This window comes from Podarcis melisellensis (assembly GCF_964234715.1).
Source record: "Podarcis melisellensis genome assembly, chromosome: 1".
NCBI lineage: Eukaryota > Metazoa > Chordata > Lepidosauria > Squamata > Lacertidae > Podarcis > Podarcis melisellensis.
In genome coordinates, this window is record NC_138528.1 from 89,677,458 (window position 1) to 89,689,151 (window position 11,694).

Below are 11,694 nucleotides of genomic sequence, written 5' to 3' on the forward strand. Positions count from 1 at the left end.
TCGCGTCTTACATTCTGTTCAGGATGCGAACAGGGCTCCAGAACGGATCCCGTTCGCATCCCGACGTACCACTGTATAAGCTTTCATGTGCATGAAAACTTCTTCAGACACCAGTTAGCTCTGGTATCCAACTTAACCAGAAGCCAATTCATATAATCACTTTGGGGGTTTATATTCAGTTAGGTCCTAATTTTGGTAGTTCTGCCAACATGTCTGAAAGTAGTCTTCAGTACAGTTTAACATCACAAATCAGCTAAGCAGAGTATCACTCATTGACTTTGCATCCTCACATCAGCAGCCATGCAGCAGGGCATATTAATATCTCTTTATCCTACCCAAGGCAACTGAAGGTGACTTACAACAACAACAAAGGATAATCATGCCACTGAAGGCCATCATTTTCTCAAGGCAAAACACTAAGCTATTCTGGGGTTTTCATATCTGCCATGGCACCCCAGCTGCACCTTGGTCCTTGTACTGTGAGGTGAAGGAAACAGGTTTCCTGACCCAGACAGATTGTTCCTCTCTGTTTCCCTTCCCTTCCTGTGAATGTTCCTGCTGTCACTAGTTGAATGTCATAAATACATTTAAAGCACCACTTATCTTGTCATAGTTTCCCCCAAAGAATCCTGGCAACTGTAGTAATTCCCCAAATCAGCTACATACAGGATTATTAGTCTTTCTTTTTTTTTTAAGATCCCAATAGCTTTACAATGTCTAACAAGAAAAATTGCCACAGAATTATTCTCTTACCACTACCCACTACTACACAGCTTTTGCAGTGCATATCAGCTATAAGACAAACATGACAAGATTTAAGAATTTACACTCCAGCTAGCCTCCAGAAAGGAAGAGGCAGTTGTGCTACCTGGACACTGCTACATTGCATAACTTCAAATAATAGAAGTTCCAGTGGTTTGCCTTGGACTATGTCCCCAGCTGGAACTGAACAGAATCTGATAAAAGCCATCTGCAGCTCAGAGAGGTTATCAAGCACCTCTGAGAAAACACTGGCGTTCCAAAAACACCACCCAGCGCCTGCTTCCCTAGTAGGGTCTGGCAACATTCCCATTCATCAGGTGAGAGCAGGACAGGGAACTGTCTCCTTGCAGCTTTGCATTTGCCTTGGCTATCTTTAGCAGGCATTCATATATGCATAAAAAAAGAAAGCAATGACCATGCTAATATATTGACTATCTGGCAGCCCAAGGGATCTCTCTTGGCAGAAAAGGTTCTTTCTGCATCTTCAAACCATATCTGTCTGGTCAGTCAAGAGCTCTGTAACTACAAGTTCATTTCACTGGACAACTATTTTGGAAGGAATTAGCATTTGGGAAATAAATGCTGATATTAAAAACATTGGTTGTTTCACAGAAGGAACTATAGTATCTAGACACGTACATGCAATTTTCTAAGTGGAAGAGGCTGTAGGTAGTATGCAACTAAGTTTGAGTCAGAATGACTCTGGGCTAGGTACAGTGAACCTGGTATGCTAGCAGAAGCCAGCACAAGGATACAGTGGTACCTATGGTTACGTACTTAATTCGTTCCGTTACTTAATTCGTTAATTTCTAAGAGGGGACATGTCCTTCTGGTGTCCCATTTCTGCACTGCCTTGACTTCATTGCTCTTAAGCTGCAGCCAGGTAAATGATCCAACCTAAAACTCTTGTCTCTTAGATTGAATTTAGACAAGATAGCAGAAGCTGAGATAGCTTTGGTTGCTCCTTCTAATCTACTAATAGACTGGGTATGGTTAGTAAAGCAGAAAAGTTCATATCAAATTGACTCACTTCCTCCTGCTCCTCATTAATTCCCAAAGTCAGTTTATACTAGGCTAGTCCCACAATGATAAACTAAGATCAGCTGTTGTTTCCAACTGACAATCACCTAAGTTAGATAGGAGATGCCATCAGATGAAATTGCTTGGAAGTAGTCTAGCAACTAAGCAACCTGTCTCCTTGTTTCTACTAATGTAAAAACACGCTGATTCCTGGACCGTCTGCGGGCCGGATTGAGAAGGTGCCTTAGGTTGCCTACCCCTGCTATAGTCCAAGAACATCTGGCTGGCCACAGACTCTCTACCCCTGGTTTAATAGCAGCACTCCCTGTTCCTCTTACATTATTCTTTGTCTAAACAGATATTATGCAACCCTCTTCCAAGAAGGCAGCATTGCTCTGATTTTATTTTAGCTGCCAGGTGGGAATGCTTGTTAAGTGAAGGGGTTTCCTGCCTCACTTAAGGTGGTGCCCTCTGGATTTGCATGGGAATGCCAAGGTTTATTGATCTGATTTCCATTTCTAACACTGACATCTGTCCTTAAAACGGAGGAATGAAAACCCAACCCCAAAACCAATTTTGTAAACTTGGTTATAAAACCCATTGATAGGTTAAAGTTTCTGCATTGTTGGGCAAGCCTTAAAGCCCTGGTAATCATTCTAGAAGCTTAAGGGTCATAGACAGTTCTGGGTTGCAGATGCCCCTCTGCAAGAAAAAGCAGGAAAAAACTGGCAGGGAGTGGAAATGAGTGGCAAGGAGATTAGAAAGCTAGTCTCCTATTTTTAGAATAGCAACAAAATCATCAAGAGTATTAGCCCCTGGGGCATGTCAGTGATGGCTTAACCCTTTGAAGCCTTGGCTTCAGATGATTTAGAAGTTAAAAAGACTGGTGTGAACAACTTCCTATTGAAAAGTCACTTGTAGTGTTTCTCTGGAAATCCCATCTTAACAAGAAATCATGCTAAGCACATAATTGTTGCTTATGTGAACACAGAGTTCATACATGCTGAAAGACGCAAATGTTTTAAAATATGCTAAAAGACTAGGGATGGGGAATCTGCAACTTTCCAGTTGTTGTTTGACTCCCACCATCCCTGAACATGCTGGCTGGGACTGGTGAAAGTGGGGGTTTAATAAGATCCAAAGAACCACAGTGCATACAGAATAAAACACAAGGCTTAATAATTGAAAGGCTTAATAATTTCATGATTTGTTAATGCGTATAATACTGTTGCTACTGTACAGAGGGCGACCACATAATAGTACTAATGTGGACATAAATACAGTACAGAGCTTGATTAATAAAGATTTTATACTCATAATTAGGAGGAAATAAGCCTTATTTGTATTATTATGCTTCACCTTTCCCCACATGGTGAGAATTCTGAGGATAATTCCTTTGGATGAGTGATCACTAGAGATTTTTGGTACCTTTCATATTTGTTTTATATGCAAAGGTTTATGCAAAGCATATTGAAAGCAATCTATTACTCCACTTTTGATTCCCAAAGACAGCTGCTTGGATCTGGGATAGCTTAGTTGCTAGAGCATGAGACTCGTCATCATAGGGTCATGGGTTTCAGTCCCCTGTGGGGCAAAAATATTCCTGCATTGCAAGGGGGTGGACTAGATGATCCCCGTGGTCCCTTCCAATGCTACGATTCTGTGATCCCTACAACCCCCCGTCCAACCGTAACACTTTTGTTTCAATATTCACACTTGCTGCAAACTTGGGTGACCATATAGCCTACTTTGCAGAGGACAGTTCTCTATTTAAAGCACATTGCTTCCCTAAAGAATCTTGGGAACGATAAATGTTTAAATGGTTTAGAGATAAAAGAAGGGAGAGTGGAGGGGCTTTGAAGTTGTCCATCAACAGCATCAGGACAGCAGACTGAGCAGACATTATTTTTGCACTATGGCGAGGTGTATTTCTTGTAAAATGATGGAAGTATTACTAAATTTACATCTACCCAAATACACAAATTTTGATGTGATGCATTGCATTTTTTCTGGTGATGCAGCAGTAACCACTCTACGACACACCCAATCAATAGGTACATAATCATTGCGAATCATGGCCGCCACATTAATTGTCAACAAACAGACACAATCCATTAAAAAGTTAGTTGTCACGGGCAGTCCAATCCCATGTGTGGTTAATTGGGATTAAGTCCCATCAGTATCCCTTGTATACTAACAGCCAAACCTATGCATTTTAATTCAGAAGTCTTAATAAATTAAATGATTTTCTTCCAGCCCAGGGAAGTGTGCATAGAATTCAGTGGTATATTCAAGGCAGAAGTCCAGGGTCTCTCTCACTCAATAGAATGAGCAGGATGGCCCCCCAAATCTAAAGAGTGGGGTTCCTATAAGACTATTAAGGCCAGAGTCTAAATAAATTACCTAACTGTAGCACTGGTAGGATTTCAGCCCTAGCTGGGAGTAAACCTCACTGAACTCGGGCTTACTTCTGAGTAAACATGTTTAAGCTCTGGTTCCTTTTAGAGCAACCTGATGAGCACCTCTAGATAGTCTAATTTCTTTTTTACATTTTTTTTGTTATTGTTTAATTGATCCAAATCCTTTCCCCTTTCAATTTTTCTTGTTAAAACTGGATTTAAAAGGGAGTTCATTATCTCAGCAACTTGCAAGTCAACCCTTTCCTCACTAATTACTCATTACTACTTTCTCTTTAGTGCTCTTTCGCCTCCAGATATATTTGTAAACAGCCTGTTTCCCAACTCTTAATCCTTTTGACCATCCTTAAGTCATTCTGGTTTGGTCCGCTTTTAATGTTTTCCGTTTGCAAGTCTTAATAGACTTTTCACATTCCCAGTGTTTAATTTCCCACTTTGCTAGTAACAATAATGCTGTGAATCTTGAAGATGCAGCTGAATTCCCATTCTTGGGATGCTTCAGGCAATCTGTCAATCTTTCTACCAGATCTATCCAGTGGTTTAACAATGTTAACAGAGAAATCTGAGGGCTCCCTTGGACAAAAAACAAGGACACCAGCCAGGAATACCAGAGCAAAACAGCAGCCAGTAGGCTTGGTCTTTATTGAAGACTGTCGCGACAGGACTCCCACATGCCACAAGGTGGAACAAGATGGAAGCCCCGAACAAAAGAGCCCCCAAACTTTTATTAGCTGCTAATCCCCATGTTACACCCCCCCCAAACTACATCATGGTTACATCATGAAAGGGGAGGTCTGGTGACAGTAATCTGAGCATCCTGGACCCTGCCCCATGGTTCTCCTTGCCCTTCACCAAACACCCATCAAGTGTAACAAAATAGTTATTTACATTTCCCTGTTTCCCAGCCAAGTTAATCACACCCTTTTTTCTTCATCTGGGTTTGTTATTTCTGGAATGGCTACCTGTCTGGCACTCAGGTATCAGGATGCCAGGAATTATCACTCAGGCAGAGGGGCTGCTGAGTAGCTGAGCTCATATGTCTATATGAATTTCTGAAGTTTTCCCAGTGAGCCAGTACACAGATACATTTATCAGTGAATTACATTTGGTATCGTGCAGCAAAGGCCCTTTGAATAGATAGGAAGAAACTGTGATGAAGTGTTTTGTGGGGACAAATCACAAAAGTCGCAAAAGTGATTGTGCTGATTTTTGGTAGTGGGCTGCATGTGCATGCTATCTGCTGGAGGGGCAACCCCCCCCAACCCATACATAAATTCCTGCAACAGCAATTCACAAAATGTTTAGGGGTACGTGTCCCCTTGCATCCCCCCAGAAAAAAGCACTGCTTTTAGGGAAGGAGATGTTCCTTAGGGGATCCTCTTCACTCCCTTAGTGTTGCAGAAACTGCCTCTTCTGTGTATTAGATTCCCTGATGAAGAAGGCCTGCTTTCTGCACACATAGCAGCAAAGGGTTGCATACTCTCTTTCTATTACTCTGGGGATTACAAATAGAGAGTCGGTGCTGACCAAAATTCAACACACCTACCTCTGCCTTGGCAGCACCAGCCTCACTGAATGCTGCTCTACAGGCAGGCAATGGATTTTGTAAGGGCATGCGTGTCTTCATCATAATCTGTTGATTAGTGCAGGAGGACTCTCTCTTACACTCCCTTTCCACAGTTTCTTGAGGTTTGGTGGTTTGTCTATTGAGTTCACACAGATCTCTGGCTTCTATCTCCCTGGATGCCTGCCAAAGATTTCTGCAAACTGTTACTTTTCTTTAGATCTGTTGGGTTGTCTGTCAAATCCTTGTTTTTGAGTCTGATCCTTTTGCTACCTCTATTATCAAACACTGAGATGTTGTACATTAGAATATATGATTATGTAACCTAATAAGCCCTATTGGATGCAGATTCCCAAGGTTACAGCTGATCAGAAGGACCTCACCCCCCCGTACACTGTCGCTTACCTGCCAATGTTATCCTCAGTGTGGAACTCTTCAATGGATCTTGAAGCTCATCTGTTGCCCCACTTAAGAGCAGTGGTGCAGCTAGGACTGGACTTCAAGGAAGAGGCCCAGTTCCCCGCAGCCTAGCAGGTCCCCAGATGGCCACCCAGAGAGTTACAGATGATGGAAGCAGGAGCAAACAGGTCCAGGGTTGGCACCAACTCTTCATCTTTCTTTGGCGATCACTCATAGCCAAGTAAGATTGTCTTCCATGAACATGGTTTTAACAGTGTGTCCGTAAGTGACTGTGGCACCAACTATCTGTACCATGGCACACACATGCCAGGGTTGCCAGAGCTGGTGTTAGCTACTGCAGCCTTCCTTCCTTTTTATTAAACAGAATGGTTACAGAAACCCATTTTATTTATTTTTACTTTACTTTTACACAACAGAATACTGCTTACTCTCAAGTAAATGCCTTTAGTATTGGCGCAGCAGAAGCAAACTACATTTTATTACTGTTGTCATAACAGTGCTAGAGTTTACACGCGTTTTAAAATGTAAAGCAATGTATACTCAGGGTTGTCAAACCTTTTGTATTTTGGTTTTTAACATATCAGGAACATAGAAGCAACTGTAAAACTTAGAATGGTGGTGGTGTATGCATATTGGTAGGTAGAAGATAAATATTAATGGTCCATAACTGAATGCACAAGACCTTTGGGACCTCTGTAAGACCCTTGAGTTCAAGGTCTAAATTTACCTAGCTGCACTGTTGGTTAAGAGCTTCCATTGCTCTTATCTTTCTCACTTTTTCTGATAAGAACTTATGGCACAACATCATGAAAAGACCACATGAAAGTTGCATTTGTGTGGAAACTTGTTGGTTGATAGAGATGTTAGCAAATTGGATAGAGTTTACTACTTTGGACAGACTTCAGGTTCTTTGCATATTGTACAGGATGTTTTGTGGGGGGGATTCTGGGAATATGGAGCAGACTCTCAAATACTAGTTTTTTAGGAAACTCTTATTGGTGGCAACGCAGAGAGCCTCAATCTGATCAAAGCCTTAACAGAAACAAAAAGGTAAAAGCCCCCATGCCTGATATTTATTTTTTTAAATGCAAGGACTAACGACATGAATGATTTCTAGTTTGCCCACTATTTATTTACCTCTTGCTTTTCTTTATCTATTCCTTAAATTAAAAAAATCGTGTTGTTGGCGTGACTATGACTATGCTGGATTGCAGTTGCTTGACAGTTTCCTGTTGATTGCTGAGATTCCATCTCAACATTAATTGTTGCTGTGTTTTTTCCATGGCACAAGGTGTGTTGCCTCCCATCTATAAATCACAAGGTGATTAATTGGATACTTCTGTAGTTGACACCTCAAAAGCTACAAGGGAAATATCTCCATGACCTTCCCATTTGGCAAAATCTAGTAGAACAGCACTGAGGATAAGCTTATGACAACAAAATCCTAAGCAGTTATTTTAAAAAATACATGAGTTGAGTGAGAGTAACTATCCTGCTGCCTACAGAAACTTGTGTCATTTATCTTTGAGAACCCAATGTTCCAGATTGTTTCTGCACTCTCTCTCTCTCTCTCTCTCTCTCTCTCTCTGTGTTTGTCTGTCTGTATATTTTATAGTATGTGGGCATGCTTAACTAAAAAGTACTACTGGTGCCTCTCGTATGCTTTATCAAAATCACTGTTTACTTTCATAGAAATGTGACAGCAGGATTGCAGTTAATACCTCCTTGTCTTCTGTCTAGAGCAGCCACTTGGCTGAACTGAATATAAAGGGGATCGTAAAGGCACGTGCATTCAAAATTTGCATTTCTATCATGTTTTCCCTAACATGCAATTTGCAATGCCGGCAACTTCAGAGCTTTCTGCAGTGCTTCAGGGCTAAAAACCAATTTGACCCAGTATGGGCAGATCCCATCAAGACACTTTTGCCACTGTGTCATTTGTTGTTGGCACATCTACAGGCAAATCAGGCTGAGAAGCCCCCTAAGGCATAGCATTTAAAAAACGGACATATCCCATCCCCACAGAAACAAGAGAGCATATATATAAAGAAGCTAGCCTAAGACCACAATAATGATACATGTTTCTGGATGTGCCAGAGCAACAACTGTCCCTGTTCTGTGGGAAGAACTGCAGTCTGCATGCTTTGAGGAGTGTGGCCTGCTTCTAGGTTGCTCAGCCCTTGACTAATTACATCAAGCAGATGGGGATTCGCTGGACTGGTGTAAGCGGCCATTAATACTTTGTTGTGCAAAGAGGCAGCCCTGGCCCCCTTGAAAGAGATAAGCATGCTAGCAGTGCCGGATTTACGTATAAGCTAACCCCACTCTCTTGGGGGCCCCCAAAAAAATTAAAGGAAAAAAACCCTGGATGTACATTTCCAAAATAAATATTTTGATATGTGAAAATGGCTTTAGATACCTATTAGGTCCATAAATGACCTTATAGCATATATTCAACACAAAAAAACAGTGACAATTTGTTGTTGCCAAAGAACAGCTAGATATATAAAGGGCTCCATTACTTCAATAGTTTAGGGCCTCATCAAACCTAAATCCGGCCCTGCATGCGTGCATGCCTTTATAAACCTTCCTTGGACTCTTTTAAGCATAGTAATATCTATCAACCAGTTGATCAACTTTGGGGCAAAGTATTTAAACAGGTGGTCCCCATTAAACCCTAGGCTCTGTTGTACAAAACTACTTACCTAGACCCATTTCATTCTCTTTACTGCCCTGGCTTTGGCAATGAAACAACCTTATGGGGGAGACCCAGCAGGAGAGGAAACCCTGTTGATTATTCTGGACAGCTCAGAAGGTTTTGATACTATCAGCCATTATATTTCTGTGGATTGGCTCTGTGGGTTAGGAGTTCCCCATTTCACTAGATTCCATCTCCTCCCCCTCCCCCCCGTTGTTGTTTTTTGACATTTATATGTTCATTCCACAATGAGCACAAAATATTGCATTGTTGCACACTTATTACTGTCTCTTGTATTTTATTGCCTCCAACTGTTGTTTTCATTCATCTCTATTTTATATATACCTACCAGTTTTCCAAGATGCTTCAAACAAATCAAGTGGGCTCTAGCAAACAAACGTGTTACCCTTACAAGTGCCAAAGACTTGTGATAATTTTTGCAGGAATAGATTAAGATGTGGACAAATCTGCAGTTGTTAAGTGCTGAAGAGTCTTTGTTTTCAACCATCAAATGTTGCTTTAGTTGTTCTCGTCCAGGACATCAAGCAAGTCCTAACAGCTTAAGCACAAATAAAAAAGTTTAAGATATTGCTGGGATGGAGGAGGAAGCACACCACACAGCTCTGCATGTTTAGTGTCAATACTGCATCAATCAAATAGGAAATGAAATATCAGGTTTTTTTCAAGCATATATTGACAATGAATATCTCAGTGCATGAAACAGTTCTTCTGGCTATGCTAAGTCAGTGAATTCAATATGCTTACGATAAGAATCCAGTCTTGTGCTCATGTCTATCTGGGCTAAAGCCCTAGAACCTGCATTAATGATTATCTATCAAGTAGTAAAACCCTTTGAATGTGAAAAGGCAAGAGTCCTGTGCAGGCATTCAAAAGTGACAAGCAAAATTGCACGGGTGTGTGTGTGTGTGTGTGTGGAGTGACCCTGCCCTATGCCTGTGTAGTACACTTACTGCACAAGGCTTTCAATGATTGCTCTGAAGCAAGTCCTGAATTCAGTGGGGCTTACTCCCAGGTAAGTAGGGTTAAGGTTGCAACTCATGTTGGAGGGTATGCTTGGAGGATGGCGGGATCCCCAAGGATGTGCTCTACAAGGAGCTGGCTTCAGGCACCAGGCCCATTGGCAGACTAACTCTGCATTACAAAGATGTCTGCAAATGTGACATGAAGGCTGGCAACATTAATCCCTCCATGTGATAATCCCTTGCAGATGATGGCAGTGCCTGGAGACAATCTGTCAGGTTGCTTACCCACAACAGTGACCAGATGATGAATGACTGCACAGAGAAAAGAAACGCCATGGTGCATCTGCAGCAGCACAACTGGACACCTTCATCTGTCCCAGCTTCAACAAAACATGTCTCTCAGGTACCAGTCTCTATAAGCCACAGCAGGTGCTGTAACTTTCCAACTCTTTGGTGCCACCCCCCAAGCCATACCCCTTCATTGTCTCCCAAGAGAGACAGATGCATGACAACATTTTTACATTATGTAGATCACATGGTTTGTGGGGAGGACTATGCATGTAGGTCAAGGTCAGGAAAAGAATTTATTTGGCTCAAGGCAGAATTCCCATCTGAGCAATCTTCTGTGGGTCACATTCTGAAGATGGGCAGAGCCAGAGGCAAAAGTGAGCAACACAATGATTTTGCCTTTGTACAGTAGAGTTAATTTCTATGCACCTGTACACCCTTCTCTTCTATTCTAGCAAGCAAGGACCAATATGAGAGTTTCAGAACTTCGATAAGCATCTCAGAGCACTGAGAGGGCAGAACTTGGTGCCACAGTCATGATCCTGTCGCCTCCCAACTATGAACGTCTGAACAGGGATACAATGCTACTATAATGGGTGTACCCTTGGACAGTGTCACATGTGTGGAAATGAATGTGATTTGGAGTTTAAAAACTCGTGCTTCAGTGCTGACAGTTCATCTTTGAGGTCACCTGCTTTCATGACCAAATTGTAGTTCAAAGAGGCTCCCATAAGGACTTAAATTTAACTGTCATTTATTCTAGGGCAAACTCAAAAGGTTTCATTTTATTTTTTAGCAAATTCTATCATGTAAATGTTAACATAAAAACATCTGTACATTTGCCATGATACACTCAAAAGTGAAACAAATAAGATATAAATACAGATATGGATGTAACATGACAAAAGCGCCCCAAACAAAAGAGGAATAAAAGAAAATAACCAACCCAAAAATAGAAATTAAATACATGCGCGTGAACACTGTGCCAACAAACTCTTTTCTGATGGCTGACTGTTTTGAGTGGCTTTATAAGCCCATCCTTCCCATTTAAAACATTATTACTGTTAGCAAAATCCTGCTGCATTCTACAAACATTTCTCTGTTGTCCTTTAATATGAACTATTACACTTGATAAATAAAGGGTCTGGGAGGGTGGTAGAAAGAAGATTTATATGACAACGTTGCAAGTTACATTACTTATACAGGTTATTGAGAAGCTACTAGGAAGCGATAGAAAAGGTCTTGTGTTGTACTGTAATCCAGGCAAGCACACATAGTGTACCTTTTAAAAGGAAGCCACATGCCTCAATCGATGCAGGACTATATAAGAGACCTACAGTACTTCAGATGGTGTGAAAGGGGTTGCATTGATTTGTTTGCTCATGCCCTGGGACGCTGGCGCCCCACTGGCAGCATGTACATCTCCATCGAACCCAACCCAACAGCAGGCAGGGTTGTTCTGTGCGGATTCTCAGATATGAAGGTCTGGGAAGAGGAGGGAAATGGGTGCGGGATGAGGGAGGGGGGATGAGAAGATGGGGA

The 11,694-nt window shown here is 41.6% G+C and overlaps 1 long non-coding RNA gene across 1 annotated transcript in view; it reads left to right on the plus strand.

Moving 5' to 3' along the window:
* LOC309377819 overlaps positions 1 to 11,076 on the plus strand; it is a 14,946-nt gene extending 3,870 nt beyond the window's left edge. The window contains exon 2 of the long non-coding RNA XR_014171686.1: positions 10,110 to 11,076. This is a non-coding gene — a long non-coding RNA (uncharacterized lncRNA). The remainder of the gene's footprint in view (positions 1 to 10,109) is intronic.
* Positions 11,077 to 11,694: the final 618 nt, after the last annotated feature.